This window comes from Lissotriton vulgaris, chromosome 1_1 (assembly GCF_964263255.1).
Source record: "Lissotriton vulgaris chromosome 1_1, aLisVul1.2, whole genome shotgun sequence".
NCBI lineage: Eukaryota > Metazoa > Chordata > Amphibia > Caudata > Salamandridae > Lissotriton > Lissotriton vulgaris.
Window position 1 is genome coordinate 147,983,111 of NC_141685.1, and position 13,483 is coordinate 147,996,593.

Genomic DNA, 13,483 nt, shown 5'->3' on the forward strand with positions numbered 1-13,483 from the left:
AGTTTTCCGAAGTATCCACGTCACGAGTCGAGTCCAGTCCGGTCCAGTCCAGTCGAGTTTCCGAGGCCTTCCGTTTCCGTGCTTCCCGGTGAGTACCGTTGCTGGGGGAGTATCTAGACGGGTGCATTACTATGCATCCGGTCAAGACGGGTTTGGGTACACAGACCTGGTCTGCACTGTTTTAGCGGTGTATCTGTACTGTTTAGCAGTATATCGAGAATTATTCTAGTGATTAATATCTATCTAATGGGTCGATTTTGTTTTCGTTATAGAAATCAAGTATAGTCAATATATGTATAGGGTTTTTGTGATTAATGTCGTGGTATGAGTGACTGTTTGATATACGTTACTGTGTTTTCTATGTCATAATTGTGTTCAAAATTCAAGTAAGAATCTAATCCGTAGTATCAAGATGCCACTGTTCGGCAAATTAAGACAGATAGGAACTAGGAAAGGGATACTAGAGGAAGCAATTCCTATCCCACCTAGGGACACTCCCGGAAATTTTATGTACAATAAACACGGCTTCGAAGCCATACTGTATTTAGACTTATGGACGGATTATACCAAAAATCTAGAAGAGAAGTATAGATGGCCTGTTATAGGGACATGGGATGCGGATTGCATCATGAAAGTAGAAGAAGCCTTATGGAAAAAGAAGGCTAGACAATCTCAGAAAGACGCCATAGAATTGTGGCGTAAGGAATCACATAGACGTACCGAGAAAGAATCCAGAAAAGCAGAAAAGCATAGGGAAGAATCAGATAGAGCTCGAGAAAACTTACTAGTCCAGGAAGGTATACGAGTTAAAGTAGAACAAGTAGACAGACAACGTAACGCCCTTGGAAATGGTATGTATCCACTTCTGGCCGAAGGTTTACCTAAGGCCACTCCGGAAATACCGAAAGATCTACCGTCACCATTAGTTCCGACTAAAGTACGTCACAAAACCCCAGCAGATGTATTCTTTTCTTCCTATCTAGACGATGTAGCTCCCTCATATACTTCTGCACCTGCCCATGTACCTGCTCATGTACCGCCTGATCCTGCCTTACCACATCAGCTTCCAGGTCCAGGTCCGCAACAACAGATTCCTCCGCCCCCACCACCTGTTCCCGTTCTTCCCCCCGGTCCTCAACAATTGCATCCATTAAATCCTTTTGGGACTGGCGCGACCCAGGTCCCGACTCAGACACCGCAAGTACAGCCAGGTTATGCTCAGGCCTCCGGTTCAGGAGGTGCTGCAGGAGGTTATCGAACACCTCCGCAGATACAACGAACTACGATGAGAGAATTAGCAAAGGCACGGACACCGAAAGGTGTTTCGGCCGAATATCTTAGAAGAGAACTTACAGACTGCAGATATGACTCAGTGCCTGGTACGTCAGGCCCTATGTTACTAGCTTCTCTGCGTTTGAGACGCGTCATAGACTATTTACTGTTACTACCAGGAATGTCAGTTCAGTTAGACAAATTGTACGATTTAATTAGAACAGGAGAAGGTCCGGAGTCAGTTGCTGAAATCATGTCACGTCAGAAGGTTGAAACGAAAGGGTTAATAATGCGATTCATGGTTAATTGCTTAATAAGAGAACATGATCAGGCAGGTTTTTCACAGACTGAAATGGAAAGATTGATTAAATGGAGTCAAAATATGTCAGAGGGAAAGCATGATAAAGAAAACCAAATAAACCACATGGTTAGAAAACTCTGTAAAGAAATAAATGAAATTCATGCTGAAAGGGGACCAGAAGAAGGTCTTGATTTAGACGATCCGCCTTCCTCGCAAGAGGAGGAAGAAACAGAGGATCTAGTAGAGACATCACAACATTCGGAGAAAGATATGATAGCTTATGTAGGTAAGGGAAAATACCTCAAGAAGAGAATACGCCCAGAAAGCAAGAGACTTTTTCTCTCTGCTATGTCAAATCCGAACACTCCCGAACATATGTTTCAGGCTACCGACAGTATGTTGCAAGATCGAATGGGCTACCATGTACTCAATTCCATGGATGAACAAGAACTAGCTCGGTCTGCCGTACAATGGGCGGACAAATCAGATATTTATGGGGATGATATAGTAGCACGAACTTTCTTGAATATGACCCCTAGCGAACAGAAACTAGCAGGAATGTATATGACTCAACATCTCCTTATGCTATATAAAAGTCAACATTCTGATCCAGGTCCCTTGCCGGATCTTTTGGTAGAGTTACTCTCTAATAGATGGAGAGGTCTAGGTACTGATTTGATAAAAATAATTTTAGAGTATAGGCACAAATATAGTGTTTTCCTGAAACGACAGTTTAGTTCAGTTCCACCACCCCCAGAAAGAAGAATGTTTCACCTGGACAGACAGAATCCCGTACGAGAAGTACATCCGGTCAGAAAAGACGACAACTCGCTAGAACGTGTATTTGTATACACGCCCATCACTAAGATGGAATTATTGGAGATGAAGAAAATAGTGCCAAGTCATGATAAAGACCCTGCAGGTTTTCACCGAGAAATTAAAGACATGCTACTCATGGGTGACTACACGTATACAGATATTATGAAAATGTTAAAAGTACTATTGCCTGCTGGAATTTACGAGAAATTGAAAGAAAAAGACTGGGAGGTGGGAGACAAAAAGATTGATTGGACTGCATTAGAAGTTGAAGATAATGGTCGTACCCCAGGGTTAGGCCTGGGGGAAAATGAAAAAGCATTACCAGGTTTACTAGTACAGGTTTTACCTAGACTGTTAGCAACTAAAAAGGAAGACTGGGACGCAATCTCAGCCTGTAAGCAGAAACATGATGAAGATACGAGTGATTTTTATTCTAGATTCGAGAAATGTTTTATTATTAATAGTGGTCTGAAACCAAGTAGCGAGTCCTATCCACACCTTTTTGTATCAAAACTAGTTGAAAATTCTTTGACTCAAATTAAGAATCGTGTTCAGAAAGTAGAAAGTACATGGCAAGCAAATACACCGTCCCAGATGTTACAAATGTTACAGTATCACCAGAATAGAATCAGAGAAGAACAAGACCATGAACAAAAGCGTATGAAAGACACAAAAATGAAAATGTTAGTTGCTCAGTCAGTTCCAGCCGATGGTCATAAAAAAGGCCAACCACAGACTAATAACTCAGCAGTTCCTATAAAAGGGACATGTAATTATTGTAAACAGCCAGGTCATTATATAAATGATTGTGCAGTCCTGAAACACAATATAGCAACAGGTAAAACGAAAGAGAGACCCCGTCCGCCTAGACAGGATCAGGTCCAGCAGCAAGTTCCACAGAACGTGCAACCTATGTCCGCATCACAGCAGTCAGCAGCGGCACCACAGGCACAGCCCATTGCCGCAACACAACAAGTTTCACAGCAGATGTACCAGTATGCACAAACAGAGTATCCCGATTATCAGAGATACACATGAAACAGCCTAGAGAGGGAAATTGGCTTGCCTCTTATTGAGATACCTGTAGATCAAGAGGGTCCTTATGTACATAGTCAAGTGTTAGGAAAAGATAGAAAGTTTCTGATTGACACAGGGGCAAGTCGAACGACGATCAGTAAAGACGAGGTTCCAGGGGCACCCCTCTCAGGCGCACAAAATGTTTCCCTTGGATTTTCAGGACAGCCTATTGTTAACGAAGTATCTGAACCAGTACCACTTACAGTTGGTCCATTGTCACGTGTTACAGATTTATTGCTTACAAAATCATGTCCAGAAAACTTGTTAGGTATCAAGACACTAAAAGCTCTAGGAGCCGTGATATCTTGTTCTCCGGAAGGAGTAAGATTGTTCCTTCGTGACTTTAAGGGTCACTATGTATTACGAGATTTTGATGTCAGATTAGAAATTGTTCCTGCACATTTGTGGGCACAAGGCCCCTCTGATGTAGGTTGTATGCACATTACACCATATCGTGTTACACTCAAACCAGGAGTTGTATTACCCCGAATCCGACAATACAAGTTACCACCTGATGCTGTAGTGGCTTTACTGAAAATCATTGACGAGCTCATTGTACAAGGAGTGGTTGTCGAAACCGACTCAAATTTATGTAATTCCCCTATCATTCCAATTCTTAAACGTACTGATCCAAATGCACCTCCAGTATATCGGTTGGTGATTGATTTGCGAGAACTGAATAAATGTATTGTACCGCAGTATCCTGTGGTCCCCGACATATCATCCTTATTGACTGCTATTGATTCAGAGGCGACGTTCTTTACTGTAATTGACCTCAAGAACGCCTTCTTCAGTGTACCTATTGACCCGGAAAGCCAATATCTTTTCGGATTCTGTTTAAATGGACGAAGCTTCAAATTTACACGCGCACCTCAAGGATTTACAGAAAGCCCTAGCATCTACAGCCAAGCATTAAAAAGACAACTTGACAGTATTCAAATGCCACCCGACACTGCCCTACTCCAGTACGTCGATGATTTATTGGTCACAGCCCGTAGCGAACCTGAATGCGAACAAGCATCGCTGACAGTTCTGCTCTTCTTAGCGGACAAGGGGCACAAGGTGTCCCCTTCGAAGCTACAATTCTGTGCTCAGCAAGTGGTATACCTTGGGCACTTACTGAGCAAGTGGGGTAGGCAGCTAACACCTGAACGCATACAGTTAATTGCACACTTACCGCAACCCAAGACACAAAAGGAAGTGCGGGCCTTCATTGGCCTCACCTCTTACTGCAGACAATGGATACCTCAGTACGCATTTCTAGCCAAACCACTCATTCAGTTGACAACACAGGAGGCAGCGACTTCGACTGTCCTCCCTTGGACTCAGGAACATACTCAAGCTTTTGAAGAATTAAAGAAAGCTTTATGTCAAGCACCAGTTTTAGCAACACCATGTTACAGCAAACCTTTTACACTCTTCATTACAGAACGTGATGGTACAGCATTATCTGTCCTCACGCAAGACCAAGCAGGTTCACATAAGCCTTGTGCTTATTTTTCAAGTACATTAGATCCAGTAGCCCAGGCCTTGCCTGCGTGCTTGAAATCAGTTGCAGCTACAGCTCTAGCAAACAGACAAAGTGATTCCATAGTGTTAGGACATCCCCTGACAGTACAAGTTCCACACTCTGTTGAAGTTCTTTTAAACCGAACTCAGACTCAGCACTTGACCATAGCACGATTGACAGGTTATGAATTGACATTGTTCCAACCACACATAGAAATCAGACGCTGCAATATACTCAATCCCGCCACGTTATTACCCTCGAACACAACAGATCTAGTTCCACATGACTGTATTGAGATTATTAATGCTGTTACAAAACCCCGACGAGACTTGACAGATGTAGCCCTGACTAACCCAGACCTGACACTTTACGTGGATGGTTCATGTATGAGAGCAAATACAGGAGAATTAGTGGCCGCATATGCAGTGACCACTGAAACCGAAGTTAAAGAAACACACCGTATTGATACACTGTCTGCTCAAGCTGCAGAGCTCATCGCTCTGACCCGAGCCTGTATAATAGCCAAAAACAGAAATGTTAACATATACACAGATTCACGTTATGCATTCGGAGTTGTACACGACTTTGGTGTACTCTGGCAGGAAAGAGGTTTTCTGACCTCTCATGGGGCCAAGATCCAACATGGTCCCCTCATTCAAGAATTATTGGAAGCAATACATTTGCCTTCAGCCATAGCCATCATGAAGTGTAAAGCACATACTAAAGTTACAGACACCATTTCCCAGGGTAACGACCTGGCAGATCAAACTGCAAAACATACAGCTCAGAATCAAGACATTACAAAGACAATAGTCCAGACACAGACACATTGCATGACAGTTAGGGATCCCGCCTTAGATGTAATTGACATACAGACACATGCTACATCAGACGAAATCAAGAAATGGACTGAACTAGGAGGGATCCAGACAGATCAGGGATGGATGACAAAAGGAAAAGGCACATGGTTTCTTCCCGACTCAATGGTCCAAGTTATGATTAATACTGCACATAGTCCAGCACACTTAGGAGAAAAAGCCATGTTAGACAGTTTACAGAATCTATGGTACAACAAACATTTACGAGCAGCAGCAAAACAGAAAGTACGTACTTGCATGATATGTTGTCAGTTCAATCCAGGCAAAAGCATTCCCGTAGAGCAAGGTGGATTTCATCCTCCCGATCACCCTTTTGAAGTCCTCCAGATGGATTATATCCAGATGGAACGATGTCGAGGATTCAAATATGTCCTCGTAGTTGTATGCGCTCTTTCCCGTTGGACAGAAGCATATCCAGTCCCAGATTACACTGCCCGACCACTGCCAAGCAGCTGGTTCGAGAATTCTTCCCACGGTACGGTTTGCCTCGTATCGTGTACTCAGATAACGGCCAGCCATTCTCGTCCGAGTTAATGAAGCAGGTTTCCCTCTTGTTAGGATACAAGTGGAAGTTTCACTGTGTCCGGCATCCCGAGGCAGCAGGTCTCGTGGAACGCCACAATCAGACATTAAAAACTCGTCTGGCCAAAATCTGTGCCGAGAAAGTGTCGACTGGATAGTCGCCTTGCCAGTTGCGTTATTCTATATGAGGATGATCGCACATTCCAGAACAGGGCTATCCCCGTACGAGGTGGTCTTTGGCAGACCACCGAATATGTGGGGGACGCCTGTGCCTCGTAGGATTACTGATGTTGATAGTAATATGTTGACAGATTACCTTGCCTCCTTGATGTCTGCACTACAATCTTGTCGTTCACAGGTAGCTGCAGCCTTTCCTGACAATACCGAAGTAAAGCCCCATGACGTCACACCTGGGGATCTGGTTTTGGTTCGCAATTTCGATAGAAGAAATCCGCTGGAGCCCCGTTGGCAGGAGCCGAAGCTCGTCTTATTGACCACGAGGACGGCCGTAAAGTTGGAGGGCCGAAAAGGATGGGTGCACATGAGTCATATCAAAAAGCTTTTCGGATCACCGCCAGAGAAAGACTCATCCTCCCCCTCTAAGGACTGCCCAGATTCTAGTGACTCTAAACTCCCCCTGTTAGAGAAAACTCCAATACAGTTGTACAAAGCCAAATTAAGGTCTAGCAAGTCAGACAGTTTAATTGTTTAAGTCCTCCCCTAGGTGAATCGGTTAGACAGTTTTCTGACATGTATCCGTTAGACCCCCATAGAGAGAGAGAGAGAGAGAAACAGATCAAGAAACGAAAACACTGTTATTTTTTCATTGCATTATTGCTTATGTTTCTATTGAGCCTTTTGGTCATAGGTACCAGTGTCTTGCTACATATATTTCTTCCTATTTTACCTCCTGCTCATAATAATAACACTACAGAGCATATGTTCAGCGAACTACCTTCACATGAAGTATCCTACAGACTTGCGCTGCGCAACAATACGTTCATTAGTATGTTACACCATTCCCATCAGACCAGCAACGCTACGAATTGTTGGATATGTGGCCGACTTCCTCCCTATCAGCAATACAAGGGAGCACTGCCTCTTTTCCCGTACCCATTCACACATAATGGTTCCTGTGGTGCATGGTTTAGTTTAATGAATTCTCTAGATTCTGATTCTATAGTTTACCAAGGCAATTGGGTGTGGGGAAATCTGAATACAGTCCTGCACCAAGTATGTTTCCCAGACAAGGAGGGTATTCCACGAAGGACAGGAACAGTCTGCTATACGACTTGTTGTTCTTCAAAATCGTCTTGTCCTTGACGTCATCCTGGCCGATAGGGGCGGGGCCTGTAGTGTCATCGGATCGAGTTGCTGTATTTTCATTCCACAAAATGCTCCATCTGTATATGAAGCAATTTCCCGTCTCCATAAGATAGCTGATCAGATTCATCAAGATCCTGGTACCTGGACTTGGTCCAGTTGGTTCTGGAGTACGGTATCAGCCTGGGGATGGAAGCTACTTTCTTTCCTAGGGATTATATTAGCTATAGTTTTCAGTTGTTGTCTCTGCATTCAATGTGGGCCAGCGATATGTGGTCTATGCGCCACAGCCTGCGTTTCCTGTTCAGAGTCACGTTCTGCATCTCGCTTGAAAAAGGATGAGCAAATGATGTTATATGAACAGATAGATGGATTAATGAAGATTGATGTATCATGAAGGGTCCGTAGGGAACAAGGAGGGAATGAGGAAATATACATTTTATGGTCAAGTTATGTTCCCTATCTTAGACCCCAACGTCTCCATTTACGAGTTCAGGTGCATGTAGTTTCCCTCCTGTACCAGCTATGAAGACGCAAATATATTTGCGTCCACCGTTAACATGTCTTCTTTCAGATCCACCCTGAATAGATCGATTATTCAGTTCCTAAGTATGCCGTGCCACCGTCTTTATGTGGTACACTTTCACGTTTTCCTAGCCCTGCAAAGCTAGGCCCTGATTTCTGCCATCAAGCTCATTCCTGTTTTCTGCCTCTGACCACGGTTGCCTGCCTGCACCCGTAACCTTTATCCTACTCCCTGTGCGGCAAGCGGTGCCCGACTCGGCCTGTCTGCCTGCCAAAAGCTGTATGTAGCCTTCAAGTTATCTGTTCCGCTCCTCGAAAATACATTCTTGTCTAGTGATTTAGGTAAACATCTCCCAGCTGCAGAGCAAAGGGCCCGGCCTCTTGTCTCCGTGCAAGTAATTCATTGCTCCTGTTACCATGGTAGGCCAGTGGCCCCCTCGCTTTACACGTAGTCACATATGCACGCACTACAGTCAGTATAGAATAGCCTCTGCCCGAGAGACCTTTCCTTCTAGATAGTACAGTTCCCCAAACATCAGATACCAGATATGATTTGGGATTAGGTTGTTCTGACACTCCAGACTTCTGTCTCCTCATGTAGTTCCAAATGTCAAGTCCCCTCTACCCTCCAGTTTCCACGTCAATCACACGTCATGTTGCCTGCGTGCGCATCCAGCCATAGAATTATGCTGACAATGCAGGATTCAGCTCTGGATCCACCCACCTGTGACACATGTATGTGACGTTTCTAGCACACACCTCCGTGTACGCCTTTGTGCACGCCTTCTGTTACGCACACATGCACTTATCTTGCTTCTCTCAGCTGTTACGCCTACTGTATTCATTTTTGACTGTTTCCGGTATATGCGTTTACTATATATATCAAGTACTGTCAATGTAACGTTGCGATGCAATGCAATTTCACCCCCCTGTATCTGTCAGGTTCGAACCTATTCCATTTATGGAATAAAACCCCTTTTAAAACCTCATTTACCACGGACTCTGCCTCTTCTTTCTGACTGAGTTTATTGATATTTTACCGCAAAAATTCCGCATAGGTAATTAATATTTACCACAGTTGCATTGTGCTGCATTGTGAATAACTGTGTAATTTTAGTGCCTGGAATTTAATTGTATTTAACCTGCTTGGTTGCTGCTTAGCTGGCTTGCTCTACATTTGACTTGCAGTTTCATTACGCGATATCCCCCGGCGCCCTGCTCTGCTCCCCCCTCCATTTTGTTTTGTTGTTGTTGTGCTCCGTGTGCGTTCCCTTGAGCCCGCCCCGCCTCCCAGCTGAGCCGCCCTCGCCCCTCCCCCTTTCCACTTTCCATATATGACCGTCGCATTTGCGTGCAGCGTTCACGCGCAGCGATCGCGCCCCAGTCGCGCCGAAGGTGCGCCAAAGGTAAGCCCGTCTACGCCCGTCCGCGCCTGGACCGCGCCCAGCGCCAGACCCCCTGGTTCCCGCACTGCCCAGCCCACCCGCATAACATACGATGCCACCACCCTCCTAGCCCTTAACCCCGGCCGCTCCCCCAACTGCGTCCAAGCCGCTCCTGGACACACCCATGGACCCTTCTCTTGCAACTCCTGCAAGTTCGACGGCACCAAGAGCAACTCCTCATCCGCTAACACCAACCAGATATCTGACACCAACCACCTTAAATGCATTCTGCTCAACACCCGCTCGGTCCACAGGCACGCCATCGACCTCTGGAATCTACTAGACACCTTTTCACCGGACGTCGCCTTCCTAACAGAAACATGGATAAACGCTTCTTCAGCCCCAGACATCACCATTGCCATTCCGGAAGGATACAAGATCATCCGAAAGGACCGCATCAAGCATACAGGAGGAGGCATCGCTATCGTCCATAAGAACTCCATCCGCATCTCAACCAGCTCAGACGTCAACCTCGCTAGCGCCGAACACCTTCACTTCCAGATCCACATCGACCCCAAGACCACACTCAGAGGCACCCTCCTCTACCGGCCTCCAGGACCCCGCGCACAATTCAATGACGACATCACTGACTTCATCACCCCACACGCCCTCTCCTCCAAGGAATACATTCTATTGGGAGACCTCAACTTTCACCTGGAAAAGAGCAACGACAGCAACGCCACCACCCTCTGGACAATCTCGCCAACCTCGGACTCAAACAACTCATCACTACCCCCACCCACATTGCAGGTCACACTCTTGACCCTATCTTCACCTCCAGCAAACATGTCTCATTCAGTCACACCACAGCTCTTCACTGGACGGACCACAGCTGCGTTCACTTTACCTACAATAAGACCACAATCCACAACCATCCTCAATCCACCCTGCGAAGAAACTGGAACAAAATCACCAGCGACCAGATCTCCTCATCGCTTCTACTAAACCCCCCCGCCCACACCTCAAACCCCAACCAAGCTGCCATCAACCTCACCCAATGGCTATCCAACAGCGCCGACATCCTAGCACCGTTGAAAAAACGCCTAATCAAGCTAGGCAGCAAAAACGCATCCTGGTTCAACGATGATCTTAAGAAATCGAAGAAACACTGTCGCTCCCTCGAAAAGGCCTGGAAAAAAGATCCTAACACCAGCACCAGGGACGCCTTCAAAAACGCCACCCGCATACACCACCAACTGATCCGGTCTGCCAAGAAAGCCGCACTCAAAGACCGTCTAGATAACAAAACCCACAACAGCAAGGAATTATTCAACATTGTCAAAGAATTTACCAACCCATCAGCCAACTCCAACGACATCACCCCCTCCCAAGCCCTCTGCGACTCCCTAGCTTCGTTCTTGTAAATGTAAATGTAAATGTATAGGCATTTATATAGCGCACTACTTACCCGGAGGGTCCCAAGGCGCTTCGACCGCTGGCCCTTCCTGGCTTCCCTGAGAGATGGTCCCTTAATGGGTATCTCCAGGGTGAGACCAGGCATCCCCGGCGGTCTGGTGGGGCCGTTAGTGAAGATGAGGCAAGCTAATGCCCAGAGTTGGCAGAGCTGATCAGAGTGGGCACCGAAGCGAGAGAATTATCGAGTCCGCTGACCCTGGTCCAGAAACCTGCCGCGCCGGGAATCGAACCCTGGTCCCGGGCCGTCCTCTGCTCTCGGGTCTGCCGCCTCTAACCAGTGAGCCACACGACAAAATCGCAGACATCCACAACAGCTTCGACAACCGACCCGGAGACCAACCCATCCAATCTCCTGCAGGACCCTCACCCCCCTTGAACATCCTTAACGACTGGAACCCAATCTCCACTGAGGACACCATCCACCTGATGAACTCCATCCACTCAGGATCCCCAACTGACCCATGCCCTCACCACATCTTCAACAAAGCAGACTCCATCATAGCACCACACCTCCGAGATGTCATCAACTGCTCCCTCAACTCCGCCACCTTCCCGGAAAGCTGGAAACACGCAGAACTCAGCGCCCTTCTGAAAAAACCCACAGCTGACCCCACCGAACTCAAAAACTACCGTCCCATCTCGCTTCTTCCATTCCCGGCCAAAGTCATTGAGAAAGCTGTCAACAACCAGCTCGCCGCCTTCCTTGAAACCAACAAATCCCTCGACTCCTCACAGTCCGGCTTCCGAGCCAAACACAGCACTGAGACCGCCCTCATCGCAGCAACAGACGACATTCGAACTCTACTGGACAATGGAGACACAGCCGCCCTCATCCTCCTCGACCTCTCTGCTGCCTTCGACACAGTCTGTCACAGCACCCTTCTACAGCGCCTCAGAGACATAGGAATCCAAGGAAAAGCACTGGAATGGATCACCTCGTTCCTCACCGGAAGAACACAGAGAGTCCGCCTCCCACCATTTAAGTCAAAGGCCTCTGAAGTCATCTGCGGCGTGCCACATGGATCGTCACTCAGCCCCACCCTCTTCAACATATACATGAGCCCCCTTGCGGCCATCGCTCGCCAACACAATCTCAACATCATCTCCTACGCGGATGACACTCAATTGATCCTATCACTCACCAAAGACCCTAATACCGCCAAAACAAACTTACATGAAGGAATGAAAGAAGTAGCCAAGTGGATGAAGAACAGCCGTCTGAAACTGAACTCAGACAAAACAGAAGTCCTCATCTTAGGCACCTCCCCCTCCGCCTGGGATGACTCTTGGTGGCCAGAAGCCCTTGGAAAAGCCCCCATCCCGACGGACCAAGCACGGAACCTGGGCGTCATCCTGGACTCCTCACTCTCGATGACCAGACAAGTCAACGCCGTTTCATCATCTTGCTTCAACATTCTTCGCATGCTCAAAAAAACATTTCGCTGGATCCCCACCGAAACTAGAAAAACGGTCACCCACGCACTGGTCACGAGCCGCCTGGACTACGGAAACACACTATACGCCGGTACCACCGCAAAACTCCAGAAAAAACTCCAACGCATCCAGAACGCTTCAGCCAGACTCATACTAGACATCTCGCGTAAAGAACACATCTCTGGTCACCTGAAAAACCTCCACTGGCTCCCCGTAAATAAGAGGATTACTTTCCGCCTCCTAACCCACGCACACAAAGCACTTCACGATCTTGGGCCCGAATGCCTCAACACACGATTGTCCTTCTACACCCCCTCCCGTCAGCTGCGATCCTCCAACCAAGCCCTTCCCACGGTACCTCGCATCAACAAAACCACTATGGGAGGTAGATCCTTCTCCTACCTGGCAGCTAAAACCTGGAACTCACTTCCCACTCACCTTCGCCTTACTCAGAACCACCTAGCATTCAGAAAGCAACTTAAAACTTGGTTATTCGACAAGTAATTCCCCGCCCTCCCTCTAGCGCCTTGAGACCCTATGGGTATGTAGCGCGCTATATAAATGTCTTGACTTGACTTGACTTTCAACCCCTCCTTCACAATGTGGGCAAGTTGGGAGTGTTTGATGGGGAGGCTTCCAATTATTTGTGTGTTCACGAACGGGAAGCGTGCCCAATCTGAACTGAATAAAAAGGGCCCTATCCCTGGGTTTCTGAATAAAATCTAAATAGGGCTCCAAGCTGGAAACCTGCTTGTGCTGACGAAACTCGTCGGTCAGTCTGCCTGGGCTAGGATTTCTATTTTCCTGGCTGTCGACCTATGCCCAGTAGGCTCCCTTGATATCTAACTTGGTCAATGGGGTCCCTGACTCCCAGGCTGTTTTGAATCCCAATGCTAAAAGAACGTTTTTTTTATATTTGTTAGCCAACTAATTTTATGGGATCCCTCAAGATTCATCACTT